Below are 18705 nucleotides of genomic sequence, written 5' to 3'. Positions count from 1 at the left end.
GTTTATTGGGTGTCTGTCTGTCTGTCTTTTTCACTCTCTCTCTCTCTCTCTCTCTCTCTCTCTCTCTCTCTCTCTCTCTCTCTCTCTCTCCGCTTCCTCTGTAGACAAAAACTTTCACCTCAGAGAGTGAAAGTGTAAATCGACTTTCACTCAAGTGACACACGCGGGGACACCTGGAATTGTTCCCGTCCACTCACCTGATTTAATCTCCATTATTTTACATTTTAAAGAGAGAGAGAGAGAGAGAGAGAGAGAGAGAGAGAGAGATAGATAGAGATAGAGAGAGAGAGATGATAAAACAGAGGAAGAGAGAAATAGACAGAAAGATAACATATAAACAGAGACAGACAGAGAGTGACAGATATTAAACTTGATGACCTTTTGTCCCTCCGAAAAAAAAAATATTTCAATATTTGCATAATTGTCAATATCACCCAAGAAAATAAATCTATAATTCCCTTTCATTACTAATTATACAACTCATTATACATCCCTATGAAATTATCCAAGTCAATATTATATAATCGATTACCTGTAGTTAAAAAAAAAATTAATTTGAAAAAAAAAATCGTAAAAAAAGGTTCATCAATAAAAATAAATAAAAAATAATCTGACTCCATTTTATTTCTCAATCAAAATGTTTTAATTCAGTCTCTGTGAAATCTCGACATTATGCAAAATTTTATAACTCTGCAGAAATAAGCGAAAACCCCGTAGAGAATATAGAGACGAAGGTTATCCGGATTGTGGGAAATATTATACCGAATATCCGGACCTAATGTGGAATTTTGTGGCCAGGGATGATGATGGATGCGTTATTTCTATTAATTTCCATTATCTAAACGACCATCGGAGACTCTTAGTATGTCCGTTATTGGAAGGTAAAAAAATACGTGGGGGGGGAGGGTAGGAAGGGGAGGAGGGGAGAGAGGGGGAGATATATAGAGAGAGAGGGAGATAGAGAGAAAGAGAGGGGGAGAGACAGAAAGAGAAAAAAAGAGACAGACAGACAGACAGACAGACAGACATGAGTGGAAAATAACATACACGGACTCTCTCTCTCTCTCTCTCTCTCTCTCTCTCTCTCTCTCTCTCTCTCTCTCTCTCTACCTGATAACTTTCTTAAACGCTTCTCGACAGTTTAGTCATAAGTCATTATTTTGTGCATTTCATCGAATTTTTCTTTTTATATTGTAATTCCTTCAATGCTGCTCCAACAATCTCCCACCGCCCTCTCCAACAACGCCCCCACCACCCCTCCAACACCTTCCCCCACCCCTCCAACAACCCCCTACCCCCTCACCCCTCCAACTCAGTGTGGGTTAGTCAGCTCTTAATTCCCCGTGTCGGAAGTGTTGAGACAATTTAAGTCATGGTAATACGTTCCTAATACTATATAACTTGCTTTCGTTCCTCCCATGGCCGAGTTCCTCCCATGGCCGAGTTCCTACCATGGCCGAGTTCCTCCCATGGCCGAGTTCCTACCATGGCCGAGTTCCTCTCATGGCCGAGTTCCTACCATGGCCGAGTTCACTATATCAAGAGAAATAGATTTTGATTTTGAGGATAAATTTTGCGTGATTCTTCATTACCTACGTCAAATTCTAAAGCAAATTTGACCAATATAATCGTTAGTTTTTTTAAAGGATTTTGATACAGGTTTTATAAGTCTTTTGGATATACAGTATATAAAGACCTTTTTTTAAATCGGTTTTATAAGTCTTATTCATATTAATTAAGATGAACTATAATCGTGTTATATGTCCTATTAGACTTTACCTGTTGTAAATAATCAGCAACAGGATTAAATAATTAAGTTTTACCTGTATAAAGTCTTACCTGTGTAAAGTCTTACCTGTATAGTGTTTCAATTAAATTCTCACCTAAGTCTTTAAGATGTGAGGTAAGTCGTGTGATCTAAGTCTTTTTTAAGTTACCCTTGAGTTCCAGTCCCTCTGAGTGTCTTGTATTATGATGTATACTTCACCTGTTATACATTGATGCCATGTATACTCCACCTGTTATACATTGATGATAAAATACACTAGTTAAGTCACATTAATTAATACCTATGTTATCCCAGTATGTACTGCAGCTTAACAAATACATCAACTATCAACAATAATAGATTAAGTAAAATACAAGTCACTATACGTCACACTTATACACCATACAGTAGTGTCATAGTGAACTGGGATTGAGGTCGAATTTTTTTTAGTCAATTAAAATTTCAATAATTTTTTTTCTCTGTTTTTATTTCTTAATTTTAGATTTTTTTTTATTCATTTTCTAGTTTTTTTTCCTTTTTTGTATTGTATTTTGTACTTTAATGTTGTTTTTCGTTGTTCTTAGTTCGTAAGGCGTAGTGCACTGTGATGATGATGACTAAAATTATAATAGCAATAAAAAAAATGTCAACAAGAACAACAATAATGATAACAATATTAATAATAATAATAATAATAATAATAATAATAATAATAATAAAAATAATAATAATAATAATAATAATAATAATAACAATAAAAATAATAATAATAATAATAATAATAATAACTATAAACCTTCACTATATATCAATCAAAATAACGTATAAACTCACTATAGAAATTTATAATACATACTGAACTAGAAAATCACTTCAGCCAGACCACTAAAATAACATTGCCTCTACAATCTGCCACAGGTGTAGACAGACTCACCTGGGGACCTTTAAATGTTAATTGAATTACACCTGTAGTGATTACCTCTCGTATTTACCTGTGTTATTCGATTGTATTATTTTTTTAATTAACTTTAGTGTATAATATGACTTTATGGCTGAAATTAAGACGATGATTTTATTTTTATTTTTATTTTATTTCGACATCCAGAGAATTGGTCGTTTATTTTTATATGATTTTAATATATGGTTTATCTCAAGTAGGGATTGGGTGATTTTAATACAATTTGGTTATCGTGTCTGGGATTTAACCATGGAGAAGCTAGCTGGTCGGTGTCTGGTGAAATTTGGATAGGTTAGGTCATAGTTCAAGATCAGAGGTCAACATGTGTTAGTATTTCCGAGGTTTTCAAAGTGCAGTTGTTTCTCTCTCTCTCTCTCTCTCTCTCTCTCTCTCTCTCTCTCTCTCTCTCTCTCAATATAGGAATCATTCAATTATTCATTAAAACGGAGAAAGAGAGAGAGAGAATGAAAGTGTGAGAGAGGGACAAGGATTAACAGACACACAGACAGAAAGTATGATATACAGACATACAACCATTCCTTAACCCATAACCATCAACACCACAACCATAACCACCACAATCAACCACAACAACCACAACAACAACCACTACCTACCACTATCGTCTCCCCCATCTCCCATACACAATCAATCAAACGTGATTTAATTGCAATAAATTTTCTCTCTATTACAGGTACGTACTGAGGCCCTGATACCTGTCGCTGGTTAATGTAAATAATTAATGACTTTTATAGGTACTCAAAGGTAATCTGTTTTTACTTATGGAAGTACTTAAAGGTAATTATTTTGCTTATGGGAGTACTCAAAGGTAATCTGTTTTGCTTATGGGAGTACTCAAAGGTAATCTGTTTTGCTTATGGGAGTACTCTAGGTATGTTTAATTTATGGAAGTACTCTAGGTATGTTTAGTTTATTAGTACTCAAGCTAAATATCACTGTGTTTCTGTAAGTACTCAAGATATTTATACTTTGAGTACGAAAGGTAATTTATTCTTTGTGAGTCGCAAAGTAGAGAGACATCGCAAGACGTAAGAGTGTAGAGGGAAAAGTAAAGAATGGGGAGAGAGGGAGAACGAGAAAAGAGAGACAGAGAACGAGAAAAGAGGGAGAGAGAACGAGAAAACAGAGACAGACAATGAGAAAAGAGAGCGAGAGAGAGAGTGTGTGAAAAGAGAGAAAGAAGCAGCAACAATAGAGACACACACACAGACAAGGAGAAGGGAGAGGGAGAGAAAGGGAGAGAATGAGAAGAATAAAAGAGGAATAAAGAATGAGAAGAGAGACACACAACGAAAAGAGAGAGACAGAGAGAGAGACAGAGAATAGGAAGAGAGAGAGACAGAGATAAATAAACGAGAGGAGAGAGAGAGAGACACACACACACACAAGGAGAAAAGAGAGACAGAGACAGAGGCAATTAGAAGCGAACAGAACAGATGGTAAAACTCTAGACAGATTTTTGGAACCCAGAGTACAAGGGGAGACGGGATCCTCGACATCACCACCAACAGTAAAGTCTTCTAAACACCTTCACAACACCAGCCTTCATTTGTTTTAATCTTAAGGTCATCATATTTTTGTTTATTTGACTTGTCGTTTGTGTCATTGTATATTCCAGGGGGTTAGATTATGTATATTCTCAACTATGTATATCTTTGGAGGTAGATTTGAGGTATATTACAGGTTAAATGACATATATTCTCTACAATATTTATCCTTGAGGGAGATATGGAGGAGTATTGGAACTATCTATTAAGCTCCGCCTACTTTCGTCTCTCCTTAGCAACCGTGATAACTCAGACAAGCGGATTGGTTGCTAGGGAGTGTTGTGTATGGTTGTGGACCGAATTCCCTTGGACATTTTGGGTCGTGTTTGGTATCAGTTAATTGCGAGGTTTGTAAATAAGAACGATTGTGGTTTTGCTATATTTATCTGGATGTTGTTAATCTGATATATAAGGAAAGGGAAGGAGAGAGAGAGAGAGATAAGGGGTAGAGGAAAGTGAAAGAAGGGGTAGGGGAAGAGAAAGGAAATGTTGGATGTTATTGGCTATTTTAGTTAGATGTAGCTGGGAATTTTGAATAGTTGAGTTGTGATTGGTGTGTGTGTGTGTGTGTGTGTGTGTGTATGTGTGTGTGTGTGTGTGTGTGTGTGTGTGTGTTAGGCTTGGAACGCCCAATGGTCCAAAACTATTATTATTATTGTTATTATTATTATTATTATTATTATTATTGTTGTGTTCTTATTCTAATTTTTTGTCATATTTAGTATATTATTGTTCGTTTATTCTATAACTTGGAAACATAAATAACACAAGACACTTTAAGGAGAGTTCAATACTCCTAATAGAATTCGAGACGACCTTCAACTCAGACGCAGCGGTTCCAACAATGAGCCAATCGGAAAAATACGCCTCTTCTCTGAGCGACATAACCCACTATGGAAGCTCAAATCTTACATTTACAAACTTTCCAACTACTTTCTCTTCAAAGTGTGTAAAACTTTCCCTCGCTCGAATTTAAGATTGAGCTAAGTTCTTTTTTTCCGCTACTTTACTGACGATTACAAAATGTGGTAGCGATTGTGAGGGAAATGACCTGTGAATGTGACCCAGATGACCTATGATTGTGTGCCAGATGACCTGTAATTGTGACCCAGATGACCTATGATTGTGTGCCAGATGACCTGTGAATGTGACCCAAATGACCTATGATTGTGTGCCAGATGACCTGTAATTGTGACCCAGATGACCTGTGATTGTGTGCCAGATGACCAGTAATTGTGACCCAGATGACCTATGATTGTGTGCCAGATGACCTGTGAATGTGACCCAAATGACCTATGATTGTGTGCCAGATGACCTGTAATTGTGACCCAGATGACCTGTGATTGTGTGCCAGATGACCAGTAATTGTGACCCAGATGACCTGTGATTGTGACACTCTTAAGTTGTTACTATATGCTGTAGGGGAAAAATGGCACCTAACAATTTTTTTTACAGTACTTAACTTGACCTGACCAGACTTTACCTTACATTACCTTATGGAACCTTACCTAACCTACCCTAACCTTATGTACACACACACACACACACACACACACACACACACACACATTTCTACCCTGGAACGCCCTATAATATACCATTCAATCAGGCGTCTTGGCATTGAACGTACTTTACAAGATATGAACGAGGGAAGGAATCATCCCATCCACCAAAGATCTCAACACTCACCGATGCAACTCCCTGCAATATCACCTTGCAACATTTCGCCATTGATCGATTCTTCGTTTGAAATGATACTAGGAATTTATTTACAAGATTAATTATGATTTGTTTGTGTAATTATTATGTCATCTCATTGATTTTGTGACGTTTCATTCGTCTTATTGACCTTAGTTTGGTTAAGGTTCAATTTGGTTGATATTGAAGGTAGAGGTTGTTGGGTAAATGGACTTGTGTGAGTGTATGTTTGTATTCTGCTTTGTTGAGTGTGTCGGTATAGTCAGGGTTCTTGTGGGTGAGTCAGGTGCTCTCTCTCTCTCTCTCTCTCTCTCTCTCTCTCTCTCTCTCTCCCCACACCACGAAACCCTTCAACTACTACTGTTAAGACCATTACCGTGGGTACACACACACACACACACACACGGCCCTGAGTCAAGCGTGGAGGAGACGATATTGTGTTTACAAATTCAGTGAGATATATCGTCATCATCATCATCATCATCATCATCATCATCATCATCATCTTCATCATTATCATCTTCATCATCATGGGTAGAGATAAAAAAGGAGAGAGGGGAAAGATGACAAGGTGATGAATGAATGAAGGAAGGAAGGAACGAAATGAAAGAAACAGGAAGACATAAGAGGATAGACAGAGAGAGAATAAGAGAATAATAACGCAATATCCAACGAGGAAAACAACGAAACGAAAGAATAAAAGAATGATAATATGATAGAACGATTGATAGAAGGAGATAGATGAAAAGAATGACTGGTTCCTGGTCGAGCGAGGGACGAGGAAGCCAAATCAAGTCCCGTCTTATGAGGTGATTACAGCCGTCAACCCCAACAGCCTCGTTAGGATTACCTGCAAACGTCATAGATCAGTCTCAGTGTGTCGACCCAATTTTCGATTGGTGGTTGTTAATTAGACGAGCAGGTAAGATGGTGGTTTATTGTGGTAGTGGTGTGTGGTAGTGGTGACTGATGTGGTGTGGTAGTGTGTGATGAAGGTGTGTGGTAGTGGTGGTGACAATGGTGGTGATGTTTGGTGGTGTGGTGTGCGATAGTTGTGGTGTGGTGTGGTGTGGTGTGTAGTTGTGTGTGGTTGTGGTGTATGGTAGTGGTGGTGATGTGTGGCGTTAGTTGCCTGTGGTAGGTAGTGGTGGTGACAGTGGTGGTGGTGGTGGTGATGATGATGGCGTGTGTGTGTTGTGGAGAATATAACCACACCTAAGAATCCGAAAAACGAACCCAAGTCTCGGAACAGTTAGGAACGAAACTTCGATCTGTTCATCTCCCCATAGGTGGTTCCATTATGTCTCAATTGGGTTCCGATACAGTTTCGAACAGTCCCGTAAAGGCGCTTTTGTCCTCGTATACAAAGGATTCGGATATATCTACTTATCGGATTAAGATATTATTTCCAGCTGAATCGAAACCGGAGCCAAACTAATCCTGTGATTTATTGTTATTTGGTGATTCGTTTCAGTAAAAAATAAATTAAATGTAGGTAATCCCCGAAACAGTTTGGTGTCGGTAATTGAATCTGTCTGTCTGTCTGTCTGTCTGTCTGTCTGTCTGTCTGTCTGTCTGTCTGTCTGTCTGTAAGCAGTGGAGAATTTGTGTTATTATTTTCTTATAATATTATGGTGGATGGACAGACAGACAAATAGACAGACAGACAGACAGACAGACAGACAGACAGACAGACAGACACACAGACAGACACACAAGGATTACAAGACACACACACATAAACAGACAGAGACACAGGGAAGGAATAATAATAATAATAATCATCAGAAACAACAAGAAAGACATCAAGGAGGAAGAAGAAGAAAAAGTTAATATACGGCGGACGGGGTGGGTTAGGTGGGCGGTGTGGGTTAGGTGGGGGGTGTGGGTTGGGTGGGCAGGAAGGATGGGGTGGGTAGGGAGGATGGGGTGGAAAGGCGGGGCAGACGGGATAGGCAGTCACAGAGGACGGGGGTGGGTTAAACGGGGCGTAAGCGGAGTGGGTTATGTGTTCGGAGGAGAGGGGAGGCGGAGTGGGTTCAGAGGGCGGAGAGGGGCACGACAGTGGGTTAGGGGCGGTGGAGAGGGACAACGGAAGAAGAGGAGGAGGAGGAGGAGGAAGGGGAGAAAGAAGAGGAGGGGGAGGAGGAGGAAGATGAGGAGGGGGAGGAGGAGGGGTGCAGCGAATCCCATGACAACAAACTTTGGCTCAGTTGGAAATATTTTGTGTGTAGGAAAGTAATTTAGCCTCGGGGGTCGTTTCACGGTGTATGGGCGTGGTGGGCCCGGTGTGTGGGCGTGGTGGGTCTAGGGTGCTGGTATATGGGCAAACTTTGTGTCTTTGTGACTCCTCGTCTAATATGATGGTGAGTCCTGCTATCGTTAAGGACTGAGTGAGTTTTCTCCTTGTATGTATGGGAAGTGGTTGTATGTATGTATGTATGTATGTATGTATGTATGTATGTGTGTTATGTTGTCGGAATTTTTTCGTCTTTTCAAAGTTTAGATCGAAAGTTTTCATATTTTTTTTTGAAATAGATACTTTTTCAAACTTTCAATATTTACTTTTTTATTCATAGTCTTGGTAATACCTCTTACTATTTCTCCTAATTTAGTTTCTCACTATACATAGTCTTTTTCACTGTTACTAAGTTTTTTTTTTCCCAGTAGTTGCGTCGCCTCTTCACTGCAGAGACGCCCACTGTATTGTTATAATGACCCGCTGTCTGTAGACTCTCCTGGGGGAAAAAATAAGGGAGGTTATGTTTGGCGTTGTGTGTGTGTGTGTGTGTGTGTGTGTGTGAACAACTTTGGGTCGTTAACGCCACTGTTTCTATGGTCGTTCAATCATCCTCGAGTTGTTTGTCTCTCCTCCTCTACGACCCCCACCATCTATGACACCCCCTCCCTGACCATGCCGAGTCCGATCCTATCATCGACAGTTCGATTGCGGAATAATTAGTGGTCGTAATGATGCTTGGACTATTTTAATAATTTTTTCTCAATGCTTATTTCAGTACTCGCCAACTATTGGTTTCTCACGTGATTGGTTGGTGTTGTTATGTTCTTCTGGATGTACTTAATTACTGAAATTAATCCCACCAAATTTCAAGTCGAGACAAAACGCGATATACGCGATTTTGTTAAAAATCACAGTATAGGAACTCCTGAGCATGATCCTCCCCCCACCTCCATCCTCCACACTTAATTCCTTGAGAGTCTTCCAACACGTGACAGTCTTCCTGCTGACGTTCCCTCCTCATATCAGCTGCCTCGTCACTACACTAACATGACGTCACACCTCGTTATGCCACACTAATTAAATGACACTGGGAGTTAGATAAGACGTATTGTAATTAGTATCATAATTAAGTCTTTAAGTACCGTTTAAGTATAGTATAAGTTATCAGGTGTTGTTAGATTAATCACTCACAAACCTACCTAATCACACACTCACCCACTCACCCACTCCACCCACCCACCCACCCACCCCACCCACCCACTCACCCACCCCACCCACCCACCCCACCCACCACCTCACTCAACCACACTCCACACACTCCTCACCCACCACCCACCCCACCCACCCACCCACCACCCACCCACTCACCCAACCACTCCCACCCACTTACTCACTGACGGAAAAATTATCATATCAAAGCATCATTCCAGAAATTCGTAATTGTTAGGCTAATAATAAATGACCTTTGTAGAACGAGGTCTCTTGCTACTTACCACACCTGCCACTTACCACACCTCCCACTCACCACACCTGCCATTTACCACACCTGCCACTTACCACACCTGCACACCACACCTGTCACTTACCACCTGCCATACTACCTGCCCTTGCCTCACCTGCCATTACCACAACCCCGCCCACCCACCTCCACCCTACACCTGCCACTTGCCTCACCTGCATTTACCACTGCCACTTACCACACCTGTCAACCCCCCTGTCATTGTCGTCTTCCTGGAAACACCTGGGGTTAGAAACACGTGTAGAGATGCACATTAAGGTACAGGGGCACTTACAGGTACAGGTACACGTGTGGGTTTGTATACAGGTGGTGGCTTAGATTGGGTGTGTGTGTGTGTGTGTGTGTGTATGTGAGAGAGAGAGAGAGAAAGAGAGAGAGAGAGAGAGAGAGAGAGAGAGAGAGACCCTATATCCCCCCTGCGCCTCTCATCGGGATTGACCAAGGCCAGAAGGGGATTTCGTCCCATTCACCAGCCTAGTATGATCACCAGGTGCCAGATGGATGCCGAGAGTGCCAGAGTGACGCCCTAGAGTGCCAGAGTGACGCAGAGTGACGTTTAGTGTACCAGAGTAAGATGAGAGTAGCGCTTAGGGTTTTAGAGTAACATCTAGAGAACTTGAGTGACGCAGAGTGACGCTTACGGGTTTAGAGTGGAATTTAGAGCACTAGAGTGAGAGAGTGACTCAGTAAACACACACACACACACACACACACACACACACACACACACACACACACAAACTTAACACCGCCCCCCCCCTTCCCATTCAGGTTGCTTGAGGTCATTATAATTTGGAGGGTGGGCGTGTTTGTCTCATGATATGTGTCCCTGTAACTTCACCGCCGCCCACGCCCACACCACGCCCACGTCCGGCACGGGGAGAATGTTGCATAGTGTCTTGGGTATAAACGTTTGGGTGTTAGTGCTGTGGTGCTGTGTTGTGGAGTTTATACTTTACTAATGAACGCTGCAATGTGCTGTGTTATATTGTATTGCACTCCACAATACTCCAGTATACTCCACTCTCCTCCACTATACTCCATTATCTCTCTGTGTGTAATTATCTATCTTATTTCTTTATTTATGTTGGTATATTATTTCATCATGGCGGAATGGACTAGTTTCTCTGGCTCATGACAGTAAGGTGATCATGGGAACTTTATACGTGTCTGTATCGTAACCCTGAACAGTAGTGTCATATGTCATACCCAGATGGCAACACATTTGGTATAAACATTACTGAGAACTGCATTTTTTTCTCATTACTGACTTATTTCTGATGTTGTGAAGGACTTAACGACCTTTAATGGCAAATATCTGCTTAAATAATCATATTTTTGTTGGTTAAGTTGTATATATGAGTGATGGAATTTCGCTTGTTGTTAACGTAGGTGCTGCCATCTGCCTGTGGCGTTCAGTACTAGGGCGCCATTAGAACCAGGGTACGGTGCGATCCTCTCCAGTATTGAGACTATTGAGGCTGCCCAATCTATACTCCTTCAATCCCTTCTAACCTTCCCCTATACTACCTAATGCTCCTCTAATTCCTCCCAATCATCCCCTTAAACTTTTCAAGTCTCCTCCAATCCTTCTCAATCTCCACCTACACCTCCTTATACTCCTCCAATCCCTTCCAAGCTTTCCCTCCGCCTCCTAGTCCTCTCCAAAGACCTTCCTCTACCTGTTGCCTTAAGGGAGAGAGGCTTTCGGATAGCTCAGGTAAAGGTAAGTCCCCCCCCTTACATCTACCTGTACCTTTTAATAAATTACAAGGTGCGAAAAGACGGAGATTTACCTGTTTTTGGTGTTTATTTATCATTTTTTCTCTGCAGTTTTTACTTGTATTTAATTTTATTTAGGATGCAACCTTTTCTGGGGCGTGTTTGTGTTGAATTATTTTTTATTTAAATATCTGCGTTTTTGTTTAGGTTCAAAATATCATGAAAATAAAGGTACAAAATAACAAGTCTTACACACACACACACACACACACACACACACACACACACACACACACACACACACACATTTTTCTTCCATTACTGAACGTGTCTTCTGGTTTTTTTTTCACCATTTCAACAGAATCGAACCAATCACCGGTCGACACGTCATTGTCCTTGTCACCTCTCGTCCAATTATCACCCTGAAGCATTTCTAGATGGAGTTTGATCTCGACCAATCAGCGAAGAGAGAGAATGCAATGAAGGAAGAAAAAGAATGAAATGAAGGAAGAAAGAGAATGAAATGAAGGAAGAAAGAGAATGAAATGAAGAAAAAGAAGAGAATGAACTATTGGATAAAGGCCAAACGAAACATCAAGTACTCGTATTCCTGAATTTCTAAGATTCGTAAGTTAAAAAAAAAATCCCTTAACTAGTCATAACAGGTCGTATATACTTGATTCACTTAACTTACGAGAAAATATGAAATCGGGATTATTCATACGTTAAATTTTCTTCATAACTTACAAAGAAAAGAAGGAGTTTAGAGAAAAAGAGTAATCATAAAACAAGGTTAGAACGAGACATAAACTCGACCTGAACAAAATTAAAGGTCAATACCAAATTGTATCACAGCTTTATCTTGCCTCAATAGTCGTGTTTGTTTACTACTGTATGTGGTGGTTGGGGGGCGGGGGGGGGCAGGGGGGGCAAGGTGACCTCAAGACGAAAATGTTTTGCCACTTAACACCTTGAGGGGATTGTGTTAGGTGGTGGTGGTTGTTGGCAGTTAGTGGTGGTGGGGGTGGTGGTGGTGGTAGTGAGTGGTGGTGGTGGGGTGGTGAATGAGGGTAGTGGTGAGTGTGGTGATGCTAGTGGTGGGGGGTGGGGGCTCTGGCGGTCTAATGGTGTGGGTAATTGTTGGTGTTGTTTCTTAAGTTAATGTTGCTATTATCCCGGTCATTATTCTTTCCCTCTTTCCCATTATTCCATCCTCTTTCCTCCCTCACTTCCTCCCTCCCTCCCATCCTTCACTATCCCTTGCATCACCTCTCTCCCTACCGCTTACCCTTCCCTCTATCCCTCACCCATTCTTCATCCCTCCCTCCCTCTCTTCCACTATTCTCCCTCACCATTACAGCCAGTAGGGAGAGAGAGAGAGAGAGAGAGAGAGAGAGAGAGAGAAAAGTTTGTGACTCCTCCGTCAGCTGTGATGACGTCACACATAACAAGACCCGCCTGGTGATCTCTGACAGACACCTTCGTTTTTAAATAGACAGACCCGTGACCTTGTTGATAGACGGTATTGACGGGGACTATCTGTTGAAGGTCAAGTAGGGTGTGTGTGGGTGGTGGTAGAGGGTGTGTGGGATGGTTGGAGAGGGTGTGTGTGGATGGTAGGAGAGGGTGTGTGTGGATGATGGGAGAGAGTGGATGAGTGGGAGAGTAGGAGTGGATGAGTGGGAGAGTATGGGTGGATGTGTGGGTAGTGGGTGGAGAGGTGTGGGTAACAAGGAGATTAGAGATAGGTGGAAGGGTTGTGGATGTGAATGAGTATGGATGGGGAGAGGATGGATGTAGTGGATGGCGAAGAGATAGGGACGATGGGTGATGATGGGTGATGGGACAGGGAGAGTAAGTAGGTGGAAGAGGAAGGGAGAGATATATACAAATGCTGGGTGGGAGAGGGGAAATGAAAGGAAGGGTGAGTGTGGATGGCCAGAGAGTGGGATAGGATGAAGGAGAGGGGGAGGAATATTTGAGAGGGAGGGAGATGGAATGAATACATGACAGAACAAATAACTGGTGAGAGGGATAGAGGAGAGAGAGAGAGAGAGAGAGGGCAAAACAGAGAGAAGGAGAGAAAGGGAGAGAGAAGGAAGCAATATTAAGAAGGAAGTAAATAGATTGATGAAAGAAAACGATAAATTGAGGGAATAAGACAGATAGAGGATGAGTGAGGGAGGGAGCAAGGGAGGGAGGGGGGAAGGAAGGGAGAGAGGGAAAGGACAGTGCAGAGAAATATAGTATAAATAATGGAGGGAGAGAGGCATAATATGAAAGAGGGAGGAAGAAACGAAGAGAGGGAAAGAAGGAAGGAGACAAGAAGAAAATTTGGACAATAAACACGAATTATTTTTTACCTGTTAATTAATTCAAGGTAAAAATAATTAATAAATCTATAAGCATAATTAAAATAAACTGACTAATAAAATAAATATATAAAACATAAAATAAAATAATAATAAAATAAATAAATATCTCAACAACGAGAGGTATAATTTTTATCCCCAGTATCCCAGTTGTTATGAGAAGATCGTCCTGGGGATAACTAATCAACCATTGTTTATGTTTTAAGTGGTGCACTCTAGCGGTGGGCGTCTTAACTAATACACAATACAATCGTGTTTGCCCCTTCTGTTCTACCTTACTGGTTATCCATTACACCGTGTGGGGTTGGCTGAGCACATGGCATCTCTACACGATGATTAACAGGTCACAGGTTCGAAAATTACAGGAAGTATAGACTAATTTATGCTATTTTGTCTTTCTTATATACGGTGTACTGTACAGGTGTGTTTTATAATATACATCACGTGTTACTTATATCACCTCACACCTGTAAACCTTAATTAATAACACCTGTCTATAACAACTATATATAATTTACTATAACAACTGTTTATATAATCCACGTCTTCTCTTCTCTCAGGCCTAACTGAAGAAAAAAACGTAAGTTACTTAGAATTCCTGTAAAGTGTTTTATAAGTAGTGAGGTTATTGAATGGTATTTTGCTTAACAATTAATTTATCAGGTATTAGTGAATAAAGTATATACTTATATTTATATTCTAACGAGATATTAATTAATTTTCTCCGTCAGTGAAGCAGTGAGTTAGTGAATAGAATAATACACAGCTCATTAGGTTAAATAAGGTTAATTTTACCCTCAGGTCATAGAAAATTAACAGTAATAGGTTAAATTAGACTATGATAAAGAAATCATTATTTTTTTTTTAACTCCGTCAGTGAGGGAGTGAGTCGGTGAGGAAACTAAAGAGGAAAATAGTTTAAGAATTAGAGAATATCCCAATAAAATAAAGACTGAAGAATAATTAAAAGAGGGAAGGAGGAGGAAGGGAGTAAATGGGACCTGGTAAGCAAAGGGAGAGGGAGAGAAAGTGGCAGGAGATTGTAGGAAGGGTGCTAGGGAGTCTATAAGGAAGAGAGTGGGTATGGTATAAGGGAGAGACTAGAAAACCCTAAAGGAGAGGGAGATTACGTCCAAAACTGTAGAAAAAGGGAAGGGATTTAGTGGGTTTTGTTTAAGGGGATTTCAGGGAGAGAATGGACGATGAAGACTGACGTAGAAAGGGGGAGAGGAGTCAGGGAGGGAGAAAGTATTTACTGATGAGAGAGAAAGTTTTTTTTATAAGTACTCGAAAGTGAATTTGGACTAAGTGGTTTAGTACATTCCCTTTCACCCCTTTATAAAAAACTTTACCCTTTTATAACCTACCCCTTTACCCTTTTATACCTACCCCTTACCCTTTTATACCTACCCCTTACCCCTTTATTCCTACCCCTTACCACTTTTACCGACTCCCTTACACTTATACCGACCCCTTAACCCCCTTTACCACATTATACCGATTCCTTACTCCTTATACCGACCCCTTACCCCTTATATCGACCCATTACCTTCCCTTACCCCTTATACCGACCCCTTACGCCTTATATCGACCCCCTACCCTCCCCTACCCTCCCCTACACCTCCCCTACACCTCCCCTTACACCTCCCCTTACACCTCCCCCTACACCCTCCACGTCTGTCAGTCATCATAGTCACACGGCCAGGCGAGAAATCAATCCCGTAACAGACAGACACAAGCGCTCGTGCCGTAACAGGAGCGCCACGGCAGGCAGAAGGCTGGCGATCGTTCGTCAAGTCTAAGTACATCTTTGCTGGGTAAAGGAAGATAACGCCAGATATTTTTTAGTGCCTGTGGTGGCGCTGTTTTGTCAGGCGTAAGTTTCTTGGGTATCATGACTTGGTAGAGGAATGCCTGGCGCTCTTGAATGCCTGTACTGGCGATGTTTCTCTGGATGGTTTGTCCGAGTCAAATGTGTTTTTACTATGGGGTAGAGGAAGGGAAACGCCAGGCGCTGTTGATTGCTCGTGCCGGCGAGGGTTTTTTTCCTTGGTTGTGGTTGACTGGTGGAGACAGTTGAGGGAGGGAAGATCGACACTACCTGGGTGACGGTGACAGCCGCTACCTGTGCTGTCACCCAACCTGCTCTCTGACGCCCAAATAGACAGCCTTGTTCTCCCCCATTCACTCTCTCTACCTCCTGTTTTTTATACTCTCTCGCTCTCTCTCTCTCTCTCTCTGTCTGTTTCGCTCAAGGGGGTTAAATCACCGTACTCAAAGGGTTAAATCACCGTACTCAGAACTACAAGCAACAAAGACCATTATTTAACGAATATTTTCACTGTAATACAATGATGAAACATAGAAAAAAAATAATCAGGATAAACTTGAAGATTCCGAAACGCAGACATAATCTCACAGACATACAACTTAAAAAGACGGTCGTTTTACGGGAGTGTACAGTATATTATTATGTTGAGCTGAGAGAGAGAGAGAGAGAAAAAAAAGAAGTCATTTGTTTATATAATTTGTATATACTGTAATCTGTGTATATAGTTTGTTTATATAATTTCTGCTATAGTAATTGTTAAAAGAGATGTTATTAGGTACTTGTGATGCTTTGGTTGTTTCCGTCTGTCTGTCTGTCTGTCTGTCTGTCTGTCTGTCTGTCTGTCTGTCTGTCTGTCTGTCTGTCAAGTTTTCTATTGCTCTTCCTACCATATTTCTCATTCCCCATTCATTCCTCTCCCCTCCCCTTCCATTCTCAGCTCCTCCCTACCCTTTCCCCTACTCTCTACTGTACATCTTCCTACCACCTCATTCTCCCTTTCCTTTCCCATTTCTTATCATCATCGCCCTTCTTCTCCTGCTCTTCCCTGTTCCCCTTTCAAATCTTCTCCTCCTTTTCCTCCTTTCTTTCCTCTCTTCGCCTTTACTCTCCCCTTTCTTCGCCTCTCCCCATCCTTTCTTCCCATCCCTCCCTCTCAACCCTTTTTCTGCTCTACACCTCCCTTCCCCTCTCACCGTCTTTCCTTTCCTTCCTTCCCGTCCCCCCTGTCCTCTACTAGCCATAAGGTTTCAGTACTATACGTAATCCAACTAGTGTTACGTGATCACCTGCTGAGTCGTCAAATGACTACCCATGCCTTCCTACCTGCCAGATATCCTCTTACTCCTCCCCTCCTCCTATTCTCCTCCTCACACCTCCTTCCTCTTCTCCACCTCTCCTCCTCCTTCATCTTCATCCCTAATCCTCCTCCTTTTTTCTTTCCTCCTCCTCTTCTTCCTCTTCCTCTTCTTCTTCCTCTCTGGTTACCACACCCACTAGTCTGCTTATTACTGCTTCCATTATCTGATTACACATTTCGTTGGTCCTGATTACTCTCTCTGCCAACCAGATCTCCTCCTCCTCCTCTTCCTCCTCCTCCTCCCCTTCTTCTTACTCTTCCTCCTCATCTTCTCCTCTGATTACAATGCTCCTTAATCTTAGCACTTCCATTATCGATTGGGATTAGCTTGTCTGACTCACTCTGCAAGTGTCTCTGATTGCCACATCTTCTCTGAGTGCTTCCTACTCTATCTTAGTTCCCTTTATCTGAGTGGTTTTGTTCCTTTCACTGAGCATCTCTGAGCGTCATGACTCTGATCTGACTGTTATCCTTGTTGTCATGATCTGATTGTTAGATTTCTTTTATAGTGATTGCTTGTCGTTCTCTCATTAGTCTCCTGAGTGTCTCATTTCGAGTTTTACTGTTATCTGATTGATTAGCCCACCTATCACTCCTTATGTCCCTTCTGATTGTCTGTTTTATAATCTGTTTTATTCTTATAGCTCACGGATCTGATAGTCTCGTAAACTTCCACTAGATCAAACTCGAGTTCCCTGTGATTGGAAATTAGACTAACGGATTTCTACATTTTCATCTGATTGTTTGTCCTGAGTTTCGAAATCTATAAACTGCAATCTGATTGGTAATTGAGGTTTATGATATATTGAATCCTCCTCCTTCTCGTCTCTGATCACCAGCTCTAATTCTTCCACGGTCATTTGATTGGTGTCTATCAACCGCCATAGATTCTGGGTCAGTGTTCGGGTCTTAGATCTGGGGTCACGGGTTCTGGGGTCTTGAGTTCTGGGGGTCACAGGCACGGGTTCACAGGTCCAGGATCATTGGCCTGGGGTCACAGGTCCGGGATCAGGGCCTGGGGTCACACGGGGGTCATGGGTCTTGGGGGTCAGGCACGGGTTCACAGGTCCAGGATCACGGGTTCGAGGTCACAGGTCTGGGGCCGAACAGGCTCCGAGTTCACAGGTTCGGGATCCTGGGGTCACAGGTTCGAACCTCCTATGGATTGTTATTGGAATGAGTTCTTCAGCCAGTTCCAATTATCCCTCTATGTAGTGATTGGATGACTATTTGTATCAGCCAATCCTGCCAGCTATCATAGTGAGCCTCTCATACATCTATTAGTCTATCCATCTATCCGTCATACATCCATCCACCCAACCATCTACCCAACCATCCACCCATCCATCCACCCATCCATCCATCTACCCAACCATCCACCCATCCATCCATCCACCCATCCATCTACCCAACCATCCACCCAACCATCCATCCATTCATCCATCTATTCATCCATCCTCGTGTCCTCAGCTATCTATCTTCAAGACAGAGGAACAAAAAAAAAAAAAAAAAAAAGAGGAAAGGACTTGAGAATCATCAGTCGTTCCAACACATCACACCACCACCACCACCACCACCACCACCACCACCACCACCACCACCACCACCACTACCTCACCACACTACCACCACTACATCCACACCACTACCACCACCACTACCACCACTAA

The sequence above is a fragment of the Homarus americanus genome, unplaced genomic scaffold (assembly GCF_018991925.1).
Source record: "Homarus americanus isolate GMGI-L3 unplaced genomic scaffold, GMGI_Hamer_2.0 scaffold25013, whole genome shotgun sequence".
NCBI lineage: Eukaryota > Metazoa > Arthropoda > Malacostraca > Decapoda > Nephropidae > Homarus > Homarus americanus.
This window is presented reverse-complemented; position numbering follows the sequence as displayed.